At 36.8% G+C, this 13,630-nt stretch overlaps 1 protein-coding gene across 1 annotated transcript in view; it reads left to right on the forward strand.

The window, feature by feature from the left end:
• Positions 1-5,453, forward strand: part of VTA1 (vesicle trafficking 1) — an 80,014-nt gene extending 74,561 nt beyond the window's left edge. The window contains exon 9 of the mRNA XM_008061303.2: positions 5,416-5,453. The gene's annotated coding sequence lies outside the window, so the exon portion shown is untranslated. The remainder of the gene's footprint in view (positions 1-5,415) is intronic.
• The last annotated feature ends 8,177 nt before the right edge of the window (positions 5,454-13,630 follow it).

Below are 13,630 nucleotides of genomic sequence, written 5' to 3' on the forward strand. Positions count from 1 at the left end.
TTCCAAGTAAAACTCATAACAGTATTTTGTCACTGAGACAGAGGGGGAAGAAAAAAATAAGAATTTCTGTCTATAATGATTGCCACAGATATCTCATGAAATCACTGCTGAACTGGACCTCAAAGCTGAAGACGACTCCCATGGCTAGCATGGCCAAGAGTATTTACAGGTTTCAAAATTACACCAAGAAAAGGACTCCAGTTATGGGTCTTGAAAATGAATATGCTCAGATGTTCATAGAATGCATTCTATGAACTTCTTGTACTTCTAGAATTTAAGGTTTCTATGAATGCATTAAAAAGGATATGCTATCCTTTCAAAAGAATCTTACACCAAAATAGCAGCAATGGTACAAATATTTTTAACTCTACAAAAACAGTAACTGACATAATTGAGCGGTTTTGTTTATCTGCATAGCTTCCCCTCTTCACTCATTCCTTTGTTGTTGTTGTTGTTGTTGTTTTGGTTTTTTTGGTCCATCTTTACTTTGTGTACCAAAGCATTTGGCTCACATCTTCTAGTCTGGCCCATAAACAAACTTAAGACATCATATGGATGCTTACCTGGTTGGTTGTCAACTTTGATGTCTATGCAGAATTCTGAGACTGCAGTCTTACGTATTGGAATATAATTGGATTAATTCCAGGTAAGCAATACTTCAATAATAATAAATATAATAGCTAACGTTTGAGTGCTAAATTCTAGGTACTAGTCTAAGTATTTTTACATGTATTAATTCATTTAATCCTGCCAGTCGTCCTGAGAAGGGGGCTTTATCATCCCTATTATACAGATGAGAACTGTGAACAACGGAGTAATAAATGTGCCTAACTTTACAGAGCTAGTAATTAATTACAAACTGAGACCTGAGACTACCTATTTCAGACCATAAGAAGTATCATCTATGTAGAGAAATCACTAGTTAAATTATTGTGAGTACAATGAGATGTCATAAGTGACTTCCATATTATCAGGGTCAGCGGACAGTTTCTATTATGAGTGGGAGATGTAGCAGCTAGATTTTTCTATTATCTGGGCTGTATGTTCCCATTGACTGTGAATGCTAGACACAGGGCATGAACTTGAAAATCTGATTGTAATCTCAGTATTTGAGACATACACTGTACTATGTCCTGAAATCAAATGGACTGCAGCAGTCCAGGGAGATAACCAGGGTTTGAATAATTGTGCAGTGGATTAATGTGTCATCTTGAAGAGGTTGTTCCACATCATTAGGGAGTCCTGGGTTTCCCAAGTGTGCCCGTTTTATCCTTTTTGTTTTGTTTTATCCTTTTTGTTTTAAATAACATTGTCTTTCCTAATTAGAAATCCTTCACCTTCAGGAAATCAGGTAAAGATATAGACTTCAATATAAAATTAACAATAATGTTTATTAGTAGGTATTTCCTCAGTTGAATTTATACCTGAAAGTCTGAGACAAGAGTCCCTGGTCTCTTACTTCGGATATCAAATTTGGAGGGAAAGAAATGATTGCGTAGCAGTATCTCATGAATATAATTTCATGGAGAGCTAGCTTCAGAGTTCAACAGTATTGTGAGGTCTTGTAAAGTATTACGCCATTCATATGTTAAAAAATACTAATATTTATTGACATCTGCCATCAAAAGCTTAACCTGATAATGCCATATCAGAGCTTACATACTAGACAAAATAATTCTTTCTGAGGAAAGTCAGAGAAGAAAAAGTTGAGCTGAAAGTTTGCCAGGCAGAGAAGCAAGAAAAAGTAAGCAGAGAGAAAAGCAGGAGTAACACCATGGAGAAAATATGGGAAATTCAGGGAACTTAAAAATTTGAGTGTTGCTGTGCAGGAGGCCTACAGAGACCAGGAGTTATAAATGTGAGATCACATAGGTGGGAGGTGTTATGACTGAATTGTGTCCCTGTAAAATTCATACTTTGAAGCACTACCTCTAGGGTGACTGGATCTGGAGATAGGGCCGTGAAGGAGGCAGTTGAGATCCTAAAGGAGGGGCTTCTCATCCTTAGAAGATGAGCCACCAGAGCTCATGCAGAGAAGAGGACATGAGGAGAGGCTCAGACATGCTCTTATCCCTATTGGTTGCCTGCTTTAATGGTATCCCGTGGAATTGTCTTTTTTTTTTTTTCTTTTGAGTCGGTTTCACTCTGTCATCCAGGCTGGATTGCAGTGGCGCCATCTTGGCTCATCTCAGCCTTGACCTACCTCAGCCTCCCAGGTAGCTGGGACCAATAGCGCATACCACCACACTCAGCTAATTGTTTTTGATTGTGCTACGTTGCCTAGGCTGGTCTCAAACTCCTGGGCTCAAGTGATTCTCTCACCTCAGCTTCCCAAAGTACTAGGATTATAAGCATAAGCCACTGGGCCAGGGCTGTCTTTTCTTTTTGTCCCTTCAGCTATGTTGTTTGCCTTGTTGTATGGGAGACATTCAGAGTCCCTTGAGAAAGAAGGGCATTTGGATTTGACTATTGTGCAGTACTTATATGCTTTCGGTATGAAGCCAATAATAGCCCTCTAACAACAGTAACTTGGCAGAATTACTATTTATCTCTTCACTGTATACTAAACCTTATTTACATATATTCTGCCTCATTAGATTCTAAGTTTCTTGATTGTAAGAACTATTCACACATCTGTGAATTCCTAATACTTTGCGTAAAGCCTGGTTCATTCTAAGCCTCCATAACTGGTGAAATTAATAGATAAGCAGTAAAAGAATTATACTAAAGTCATCAAAAGTTCATTGTGTTCAGAAACCATTGTTCTCTAATATTATAGTATGATATAAGCTTAAAATGTTTAATTGCATCAAAAAGTTTAGAAATCACTTGTTAATGTGTTAAAAAAACCCAAAAACCTCATTCACGATATTGGAATATTGCAATCTGTGCCACCCAGCTAGTCTCGATTTACTAGTTCAAATGCATGGTTCTTAATCTTTTAAAAATCATGACATATAATAATGAGTCTGATGTGCTCAGAACATTCTCTGAATATTCACTGACAACATCCTCATGTACATGTTCTTTGCTAGGAGCCTATACATTCTTGGTCTGTCTGTACTATGGCAGAGATTAATATAGTCAAGCTCATTGGAGTTACTTAAAAAGTAAAATTAGTGTGTCTTAAAAATGGAAAAAATATTTAGACCACATTGAAAATAATTATGGTGTCTGAGGAAATTATAACTGTGAAAGATTAGTTTTACAGATGAATGGGAAAATGGAAGTTTAAAATTCAGGCTGCCATTGAGTTACAAACACTTAGGAAAATCAGAACTCATTTAATTTTTTTTTTTACTATATCATCTTCTGCACACCGCTACAAATAAACAACTGAAGGAAAGAAGTGAATATAATAAAACCACAGGCACAGGTGCTGTAATACAGAGGGTTCTGCTCTGAGTCAGGAAACTGGGATTCTGGTCCACTCATTGCCACAATCTGTTCTATTAGCTAAAGAAAATTGGCCTGCCTGACCCTTCTATGAACCTTAGTTTTCCGGCATATAGCATGAGTAGAGAAAGCTAGATTTTTGTCGTGTTTTGGAAATTTACATTTCTTCAAGTCTGTAAATACTGAGACTTCTATGAAGAATTAAGAATTAGGTCTGTGATCCTTGAAAGCTTCTCATGTTAGCTGGTTATACTATACCACGTTTTTAAAACTTAAGTCCTAGACAAGCGTAGTGGCTCATGCCTGTAATCCCAGCACTTTGGGAGGCAGAGGCAAGAGGATTGCCTGAGTCCAGGGGTGCCGGAGTCAAGCTCCAGGAGAGAGTCAGGGTCTGAATGGGGAGAATCAGGAACGGCGAAGAACGACAGGAGTCAACTTCTTGGGTAGAGTTCAGTACTCTGCCAATTTTTATTCAGTTCTTGCATGCTTATATAGTTTTTTTACTGACCCCTGTCCCCACAAAAATGCAACACACGTTACACATTAAATGTTTACATCATGTTTTTTCCTTTTGTTTATGGGGAAGTTGACCTTACAAGTTTCTTTTTGTTCCACTGGCGTTATTTATGTAACAAAACACCAGCTGCCAAGAATTTATCAGCCACAACCTGTGACCTCTAGGCCAACTGAATCTCTTCCCTTCGCTATTCTATTTCTTTTCTTTACTAATCTATTTTCTTAATATACCTTTAGCAGCAATATATTGACTTGTTTTCTCTTTTATATAACCACCTGTATCTTACCCATACGAATTCTTAATACTCTATATTAATTAATTTTACTTTAATTTAAAAATTTAACTTTCTTAATTTTAATTGCCTTATATTACTTGCTATTTTCTTATCACCTATTTTACATTTTATATTTCTAAACCTACACTTATATATGAAATTGATCTTCTAATCCTAAGTGTATTTAATTTTAAGCCTACATTAAGTGTGTATAATTTTAAGTTTACCTTAAAAATTATTTCCTATTCCTTCTACTACTTCTATTTAACTAATACCTACATCTATAATAAACATTTATCTTTTAATTATAACTGTTATTTATTTAATTCTAATCCTTTAATTTTAACCCTTTTTCTAATTGTTTCTTAAACCAAAAGGCATGTCTGTGACTTGTTTTTCCCGAAAACACCTGTTTTTGGAGATACTCTGTCTCAGTTTCTCACTTCCTCATCAATCACAACTGTCAATGTTACTTATAAAGGGTATGAGGAAGTACTTGCTTGTCCTTTTTAGCTAAAGGTTGCAAAATTTTACGGGAAAGGGGGTAGAAAAACATTCCCTTGTCCCTTCAGGGGGGAAATTTTTGCTGTTGAGCCCTTTTTACGTTTCTATACATAGGTTGACTGCTAATTCCACATCCTTGCACATTCTGGCTAATTGTTTTGTTTATCAAGGGAGGTGTTTTCCAAGCCTAAGCACGCATCCCTTTAAGACCCAAAGGAGCCCTTCAGTAGGGCCCGTGGGGCTCTGCCTCCATCGTGGCCGCTTCCCACTGGGGCTCTGCTCCCCGTCAGCGTTTCTCCCCTTTTCGGGTGGCCTCCATTTTGCCTCTTTGGGGTTGCGGCTTCTGGCACAGGGGTTCGAGACCAACCTGAGCAACTTGTCGAGACCTCATCTCTACCATAAATCACAGACATTAGCCAGGCGTGTGTTGGCGCACACCTGTGGTTCCAGCTACTTGGAGGCTGATACATAGTGATCACCTGAGCCCAGCAGGGTGAGCCTGCAATGGCCAAGAGCTTGCCACTACACTCCAGCTTGGGCAGCAGTGAGACTTTGACTCAAAAATAAAAAATAAAACTTAAATCCTGACACTCATCCTATTCAATGAGTAAATATTTCCTAAACATCTTTTGTTAATATTTCAAGAATTCAGTAAATAAATCTCTTTGAACAATGCTGAATTGAAGGACCAGAACAGTAAAACAATTGCTGTTTCTTTGTGCAGGGAATTCTCTTCTGCCACTGTGAAGATTGTCAATGAACACAAACCTGACAAAGAAGACTTAAGAGCAAAGGATATTGTCAGGGATAAAGAGAGTCATTTCATTGTGATAAAGTGCTCAATCAAGGGGACATAGCAGTCTTAACAGTGTCTACATGCCTACCAACAGAGCTTTACAATACATGAAGTCAAAGCTAAAGCAATTGCAAAGAGAAATTGATTTTAATGCCCTCTCAGTAATTGATAAAACAGAAAATATGTCTGCTACACTGGATCCAAAATAAATTGGTTCTTAAGACCTGAATATCAATATCACCAATCTTTTTTTTTTTTCCAGTGAGCTGCTTTTTTGGGGGGGAGTGACTTCTGTGTAGGATGGTATAAAAATGCTCCACTGACCTGTCCCATTTTTTCTCAAATGAAGATTTTATTTCTACATGTATGGAGATTGCCAGTAGCATGTTTGCCTTTTTTGGTGCTGAATGTAAAGGGAGACACATGGTGCATTTAGTTATTTACAAATGAGTACATATGCCTATTGACTCTATATTGTTATTGATTCTTTGTTCAATACTGTTGAGATACTATTTGTAAATATCCCTTGAATTCTAAGTGTGTCCAAAAGTATACCAACCAAGCAGCTTGGAAAATATTGGATTTCAAGTCATTATAGCAAAAGCTTTTAGAAAAATTCACTATTTGGGGGTCCTATTTATTAGAAAAATCTCAGCATTCATTGCAGATAGAATAGCATACAGAATCCTGTTAGGTAGTGTGTGTCTGTATATATGTATATGTATGATATATGTATGTAGACATGTTATATACAAGATGTATATCAGGCAGCAATTTCTTTGAAAATATTCTTTATTTTAAGGCAGGATTTATTGAGAGGACAGGAAAACTCCCACAGTGGGAGGGCACCCAAAGGGATTGTCCAAAAATATTCTTAATTATGTGAAAAAGCAAAGAAAATCAGAATAATTTATTTTCTAATCTCCTCATCTGCTAATATTGGATTTTTTTCTGTTCCTGTCATACTGTGTAGTTATGTTTCCATAAAATGATCAGACCATTTCTAATAAATAATCTTTGAGCTGCTGAATAGAGACAATAGATATTCAGTCCACATCAGTTCAACACACTTTGGTTAAGTGCAAAGCACTGAGGACTTAATGTTTCATTAGAGGTCTCCACCACTCAGAAGCTTAACATTCATTTAGGAACACAGATGTGCACAGCAAATAGGCATAATTGAAGGCATAAATTTAAAGCACCAAAAAAAAAACCCCATTAATGCATTGCTATTGAAACTTAGTTTTAAGCTGGGCTTGGTGGCTTAGCCTGTAATCCCGCGCCTGTGGGAGGCTGAGGTGAGTGGATTGCCTGAGCCCGCGGGTTCGAGACCCGCCTGGGCAGCGAGACCTCATCTCTACAATAAAAAAAAATCAGCCGGGCGTGGTAGCACATGCCTGTAATTCCGGCTACTTGGAAGGCTGAGGTGAAAGGATCGCCAGAGCCCAGCAGGTCAAGACTGCGGTGACCGGGAATGGCCACTGCACTCCAGTCTGGGCGACAGAGTGAGACTCCAACTCAAAAAAAAAAAAAGAAACTTAGTTTTGCCTTCACACTGAGGTAACTGCAGCATTACATTTCATTCGGTGGCATTTGAGTTATACCTTATAGAATGAGCAAAATTCCAGTAGAAAATGAGATAGGTAATTAAAAGAGAAGCACAAGAAGAAAAAAGAGGATTGTGGGAAAGCACATAACTTGTGTCAGTTGCAGCAAAATAGACATGTTAATCCAAAGGAGAAGCTGCCTAATACACGTACAGACATGGTCTTAACAGTGAGATAGGCAGCCATTTTGAAAGGCTGTTTGGTTTATGTATCATTGAGTATATCAACAAATACATTTTGGGGACAAATTACTTTTTATTTGGATGTTTGACAAGTTTGAATTTTAAAGTTCAACCTACTATTTAATCCATTCAAGCTTCTATAACAAAGTACCTTAGACTAGATAATTTATAAACAGAAATTTGTTGCTCACAGTTCTGAAGGCTGGAAGAGTACTAGCAGATTCAGTGTCTGGTGACGGCCCACTCTGCTTCTTGCTGTGTCGTCACATGGCAGAAGAAGCAAGCAATCTCCCTTTGACCTCTTTTATAAGGGCACTAATCCCATTTATGAAGACTGCTCTCATGACTTAATCACCTCCCAGAAAGTGCCTATTGCATTGGGGGTTGAGTTTTGGCATATGAATTTTGAGGGTATGCAAACATTCAGGCTATAGCATACCTATAATGCATTTTTAAAAATTTAGACTTGAAGCCGGGCTCGGTGGCTCAGCCTGTAATCCCGTGCTTTGGGAGGCTGAGGTGGGAGGCTGAGGTGAGTGAATTGCCTGAGCCCGCGGGTTCGAGACCCACCTGGGCAATTTGGCGAGACCTCATCTCTACAATAAATCAAAAATTAGCTGGGCGTGGTAGCACACACCTGTAATTCCGGCTACTTGGAAGGCTGAGGCGGAAGGATCGCCGGAGCCCAGCAGGTCGAGGCTGAGGTGGCCGGAAGCGGCCACTGCACTCCAGCCTGGGCGACAGAGTGAGACTCCAACTCAAAAAAAAAAAAAAATTTAATTTAGATTTGAGTTACTTGGGGATCAGGCAATATTTTATTTTTTTATAACTAATGTCAATATATCGGAACAAAATGAGTATTATTTAAAAATAAGTGAAGATATTTTTAGCAACCATCAAGAAAGGCAAAAAACAGCAAAAGATGGAATATGTACATCTGAGTCTAAAATCCTTCCTGTATATTTATTCTTTCTGAAGCAGAATGTGTAGATCTGAAGCTGAACATGCAGATCCCAACTTTGCAAAAGCCTCAGTCACCCTGCCCTATGCCTTATATCTCTCAGACACCTAAAGGTCAACATGGGGAAAGGGTTTACCACAGGGAGGAGATTGCTTGGAGCAGACAGGAGTGAACAGGGGCTAGAAGGAGACAGGTATAGAAGGGAAACTTGAGGCAGGTTAGAAAGGAGAATATTCTACCTAGGGTTTTGAAAAACGAGTGCAGTTCAGTCACAGCAACCTCCAGGAAGTGTCACTACAGTTCTGCTCAGAAAAATCACTGCTGGTTATTGTTGCCATGTGTTCAGAGAGCACTTAGGGTAAGTCACTAAAATACTGTCGATTTTCTAAGAAAGTTATTAACAAGTTTACGGCATGCTTTCATAAAAGTTTCCAAAGACCTCATCGTCACTTAATCCCTCTTTAATATGGGTGTTAAAGGATTTCGTCAGGACTAGAGATAGCATATCACTCCAAATGATTCTTTCCACTAGAAGGAAGTATGTATCTTATTAGAGGTGTATTTGATACAGTCACAACTTACTTTCTCAGGAATGTCTTAGTGTTTGGGCACTTAAATTCTTAAACTACTTGGGGAAGGAATAATCCTGAAATTTGCATTCAGTCCTCATGAAGTGTTAAAAACTGTAGTCATATTGATAAGGATGATCTAAACCCTTAAACATGGAAGGGACCTCAGAGATTATCTCATTCAGTCCTTCCATTTTACAAAGAATAGACTTTTGAGACCCAGGAGAGATACAGTTACTTGCTCAGGCTCATACAGCTGGTTGGTGGAAGAGAAAAAAAAAAAGAAAAACAACCTCTGACTCTTCATATATCACGTTCTGAAGACTATTCCAAGAAGACTAACCAAGCACACTTTTGAAATTTGCCACTTTTGCCAAAAGTCTAGTGAAGATTATTAATTTGTTAGTCAATCTCTTCATGAATATTTACTCATTATTACCCTAAAATGCCCTCCAAACTCCACAAAAGAACAAAGATGTATATCACTTCTGCTCAAAGAGCTTCCAGTCTCACTAGGGCAGTAAGAAATATGCATACGAAAAGATATTATCATCCCAAGGTAGTGTGTGATAAAACGCCAAATTGGGAGAGAGAAGAACAAGAGTTTAGGCTATCACTGTGTCCTTAAAAATTACTCTGTCCTCAGAAATGTCCAAGAAGGCTTTGTTGAGAGCTTGAAAATAATGGATTTTCCTAGTATTATGGGAAACTAATTTTCCTATCTTTGTTCAGGCTTGCTTTTCAAGATAATTTGCATGACTCTCCTATGAAAGGGTCTGTACTCTCCTTGTCAATGCCAGGGCAACATCAGTGTTTTATTTCTTGATGTCTCCTTAGATCAGAGATTCTTAACTGAAAAAGGGTCTGTGATCTTGGATGGAGGGAAAAAAATCTTTAAACTCTGCCTAGTATTTTCTACAGTTATGAATATAAACAGTAAACCACAGTAGTATTAGCAATTTCTGTGACCAAGAGAAATTAATTACAGATATTTTCATCCCTCACTCATTACAGTTATTGATATATTGAAAAATCATTTATGCTTCTCATTATTTTGAATTTATGGACATTGTTAAACCTGTTCTAGATTTTGTTATTCAGTGAGTTAATAAAGACAAACATAAATTGCTATGTCACAAATTTTATTTTTAAATATGTTTTTCTTACTAATTTCCACATAATCATTTTATTCATAATTCTATTTGGTAAAATAATGGCTCCCAAGGAAGCCCACACCCTATAGTCCCCAGAACCTGTGAATATTATCTTACACATGGCAAAAGGGGCTTTGCAAACATAACTAAGGTTCAGGAACCTGAGGTAGGAAGACTATCCTAGAAGAATTATCCAGGTGGGCTCAATCTAATCCCGTGAGTTCTTAACAGCAAAGAACTTTCCCAACTGTGGTCAGAGAGGTAGCTGTGAAAAGGACTTGATCTCCTTTGCAGACTTTGAAAATGGAAAAAGGTGAACATGTGCCAAGGAATGTGGGTGGCCTCAACATGCTGGAAAAGACAAGAAAATGCATTCTCCCTTAAATCTTCCAAAAAGGAATGCAGCCTTGTCAACACCTTAGTTTTAGCCCAGTGAGACCTCTACCCAGACTTCTGACTCCCAGGACTATGTGATGATAAATTTGTGTTGTTTGTGGTGATTTGTTATAGCAGCAGTAGAAAACTAGTACACTTTTTATTTTGCACATTTGAAAAATACTATTTTGAGAAAGTTCCCCAGACAGAGGTGTTCCGGCACAAAAATGGTTTAAAAACCCCTGCCTACTAGTGTCTGCAGCTATGCTTAAAAGGAAAACCTTCTGTCATTTGACATTGACACCAATCAGTGTTCAGTGGGACCCAAAAGGAAATATTATATGTTTTTTTCACAATTATCCAAAAGTTCCAGTTTAAATTTTTGTAGCAAAATCACAAGTAGAGTTCTCACTGAAGCTTGGCTTTCCCCTCAACTTTCTCAGTGGTTTTTCTGGCTCTCACCATTTCCATAATTTGGATTGCATTCATATAGTCAATTCATTCGTGCAGCAACAAGAACCAAGGGAAGAGTGATTTTAATCCTTTTAATCGACATTATTACTTTCTGAGCTTTCAAAGAATACAACAGCTACTAAAATATAATGCTATGGAATTGTAGGAAAATGAAAACCCAATAAAGAGGACATATGTAAAAGAAATGGTATTTCCCACTCCCAATGTGACTGAGTCTTTAACAATTTCTTTTGGAATTCTTAGGATCAATTTCTAATCCTGTTATAGTATGTTGATACCAAAATAGTTTCCATTTTTCTATCTGCTAAATGCAGATGGCACTTTTTGAAGTGTCTGGCATGAAAATCGGTAGTGATATTCGAGTTTTGTAAAGTTCTAGGGAAATGCCTTATATAATTTAAAAGTGCATTCTTAGCTGTTATTTTAGAATCTTTCAGAAAAAAAAATTTTGTAATCCAAAACAGTTAATTGTTTCTTTGCATATGAACAGCCGCAACCATGAAGTAGTCAAACTTGAGTTATCTTTGTAAACAGCAGTCCAGGCTGTCTGCTGTTAGTCATAATTTGCAGTACACTAACCAGCACAATCCACATCGTCTGGTAGCAAGCAAGTTGTGTCAAAAGTGTGCATTTAGAACTTAAGAAAACATGAACATTAAAACTGCCAGTGCAAACATAAAATTCTACATCATTGATCAATTTGCTTTTGAAAATATGCATGAAGGAATATCATCATTCTTTCCCAGGACTTAGGTCCTTTGGGTAATGAAAGACAGATGTGCTAGAGATGTCTGTCTCTAGTCCAGGTCAAGAATATACAGTGTATAATAAAGTATGATATCTGGCTTTTAGACAAAATGCAATGCCAAAACTAGAATGTTGCCAGCTTTCCACTGTGCAAGGTCTAATTTAGTTGATAAATCTGCTTTCCATACTTCATGAACTTTAATGTGTTTTCAGGAATTCAAAAGTAATATTTTTCATTACTTAGGATGCATAGTCATTTGGGCTTCAGGAATATAAAGTTGTGTTAAATGACAACTATTTTTACACGCCAGACTTTCAGAATGTGTTGCAGAGAATTTTCTAAAATGTGAAAAAAGTTGTGGTGCTAAAATTCAGTTGAAAAATCCTAAAAGTTTAAGGTCTACATCACAGAGTTTTGAATTACTTTTTCACCTAAGCAATTGAATAGGTCAGTACCTGAAAAATATATCATACTGTAATAGCAATCCTAAACTGAGACTGGCATTCTACTGGTATTTTCATATAACTAAACAATACATAAATGCCTGTGCATTGTAATGGTAAATGGTAACAAGGCAGAAAATATTTATGGGTAATGTAAACAGTTTGCCCTTAGCAGATCTGATTTTTTTAAATTAATTTTAATCTAATGGAGAATATAATACAATTTCATGCTACTAAAAAAAAACAACAACCCTGTAGGAGCTCATAATAGCTAGATTATATGACTGTAGCATATGTACTCCAAAATACATGGTGGCACAAATACAGTATAAGTTTGTGTACTACCACATAAAAGTCCAAGGTGGGTGTATTAGGTCAGAGGATAATTCTCCGGCAGGGGATGATGGATGGTGCCAGATTTCTTCTATCTCATGGCTCTACCATCACCCAAAGCCTTTTTGTCATCCCATTGGGAGGACTTGGGGGGAAAAAACTTGGAGGTTGTATGCCATCTTCTTAAAGCCTTATTCCAGAAGTTGTACTCATCACTTCCACTCAAATTTCATTGGAAAGAAATAGTGATATGGCCACACCTAACTGCAAAGGAGGTTGGAGAATGTAGCATAGATGCATGCCCAGGAAGAAAGGAAATCATATTTTGTGAGTAAATTCTGCATGGAGTAATTTCTGGTATTCAGATCATCTTAGGTTGATTTTCATGGATATGAGCAAGATCTATAGCTTCTTATCTTAGGAAAATAATTCATTCTCAGTGAGAAAAAAATACAAACATTTTAGGAAAGAACAAAGAAAAATTTAAAAATCCCCTTGTCCAGAGAGAATCACTGTAAACATTTTGTTAAACATGCTTCCTTTCTACATGCTTATATATTAATTTGTGTAAGATTTTTCATCTGGTGTTTCTATATCCTGATTCTTTAATTTAGGAATGTCTATTGTACGTTTTTCATATCAACTCTATAATACCATATCATCAATTGTTATACAACATAATTCTGAGTTTCATGTAATGCCATAATTTAATCTCTTCCCTTTCTACTATATGGACAATTATTCAATAAACATATTTGAGGATACAGCCTTTGGCATTTGTGTGGTTATTCTTTTGGGGATCACAAATTTACATAGGTGTAATTACTGCATTAAAGAATTTACATTTTTTATATTTTTAAATATGTTATTCGTCAGCTCCTCAGAAAGGTTATAACGTCAGAGTCCTACCAATGACAGAACCCAATTCCCAGTGTCTTGTGCACTACAACACAAGTATTTTTGTATTTTTGCCTTTGCAATATGACTGGTAAAGTATATTTCATTTTTAATTGGCATTTCTATTATTATTAGAAATAGAAATTCACTATTATTATTAGTGAAGCTATTTGTAGTTCTTTCATGTCTTATGTCTTTTTGTCTTTCATGTCTTATGAATTCCCTGTTACTGTTCATTGATGATTGTTCTTAGTAGATTTCATTTTATTGCATTAATTTGCACATGTTCTTTGCATAGAGATATCAATTCTGTGTTTTTCATATATGTTGCAAATGCACTTCCAGTCTGTGTTTCATGCTTTAAATGTATGTATTAAGAAAAATATAAATTTTAGAAGGG

Source organism: Carlito syrichta, unplaced genomic scaffold, assembly GCF_000164805.1.
Source record: "Carlito syrichta isolate Samal-C Ts95f unplaced genomic scaffold, Tarsius_syrichta-2.0.1 Scaffold305200, whole genome shotgun sequence".
Taxonomy (NCBI): Eukaryota; Metazoa; Chordata; class Mammalia; order Primates; family Tarsiidae; genus Carlito; species Carlito syrichta.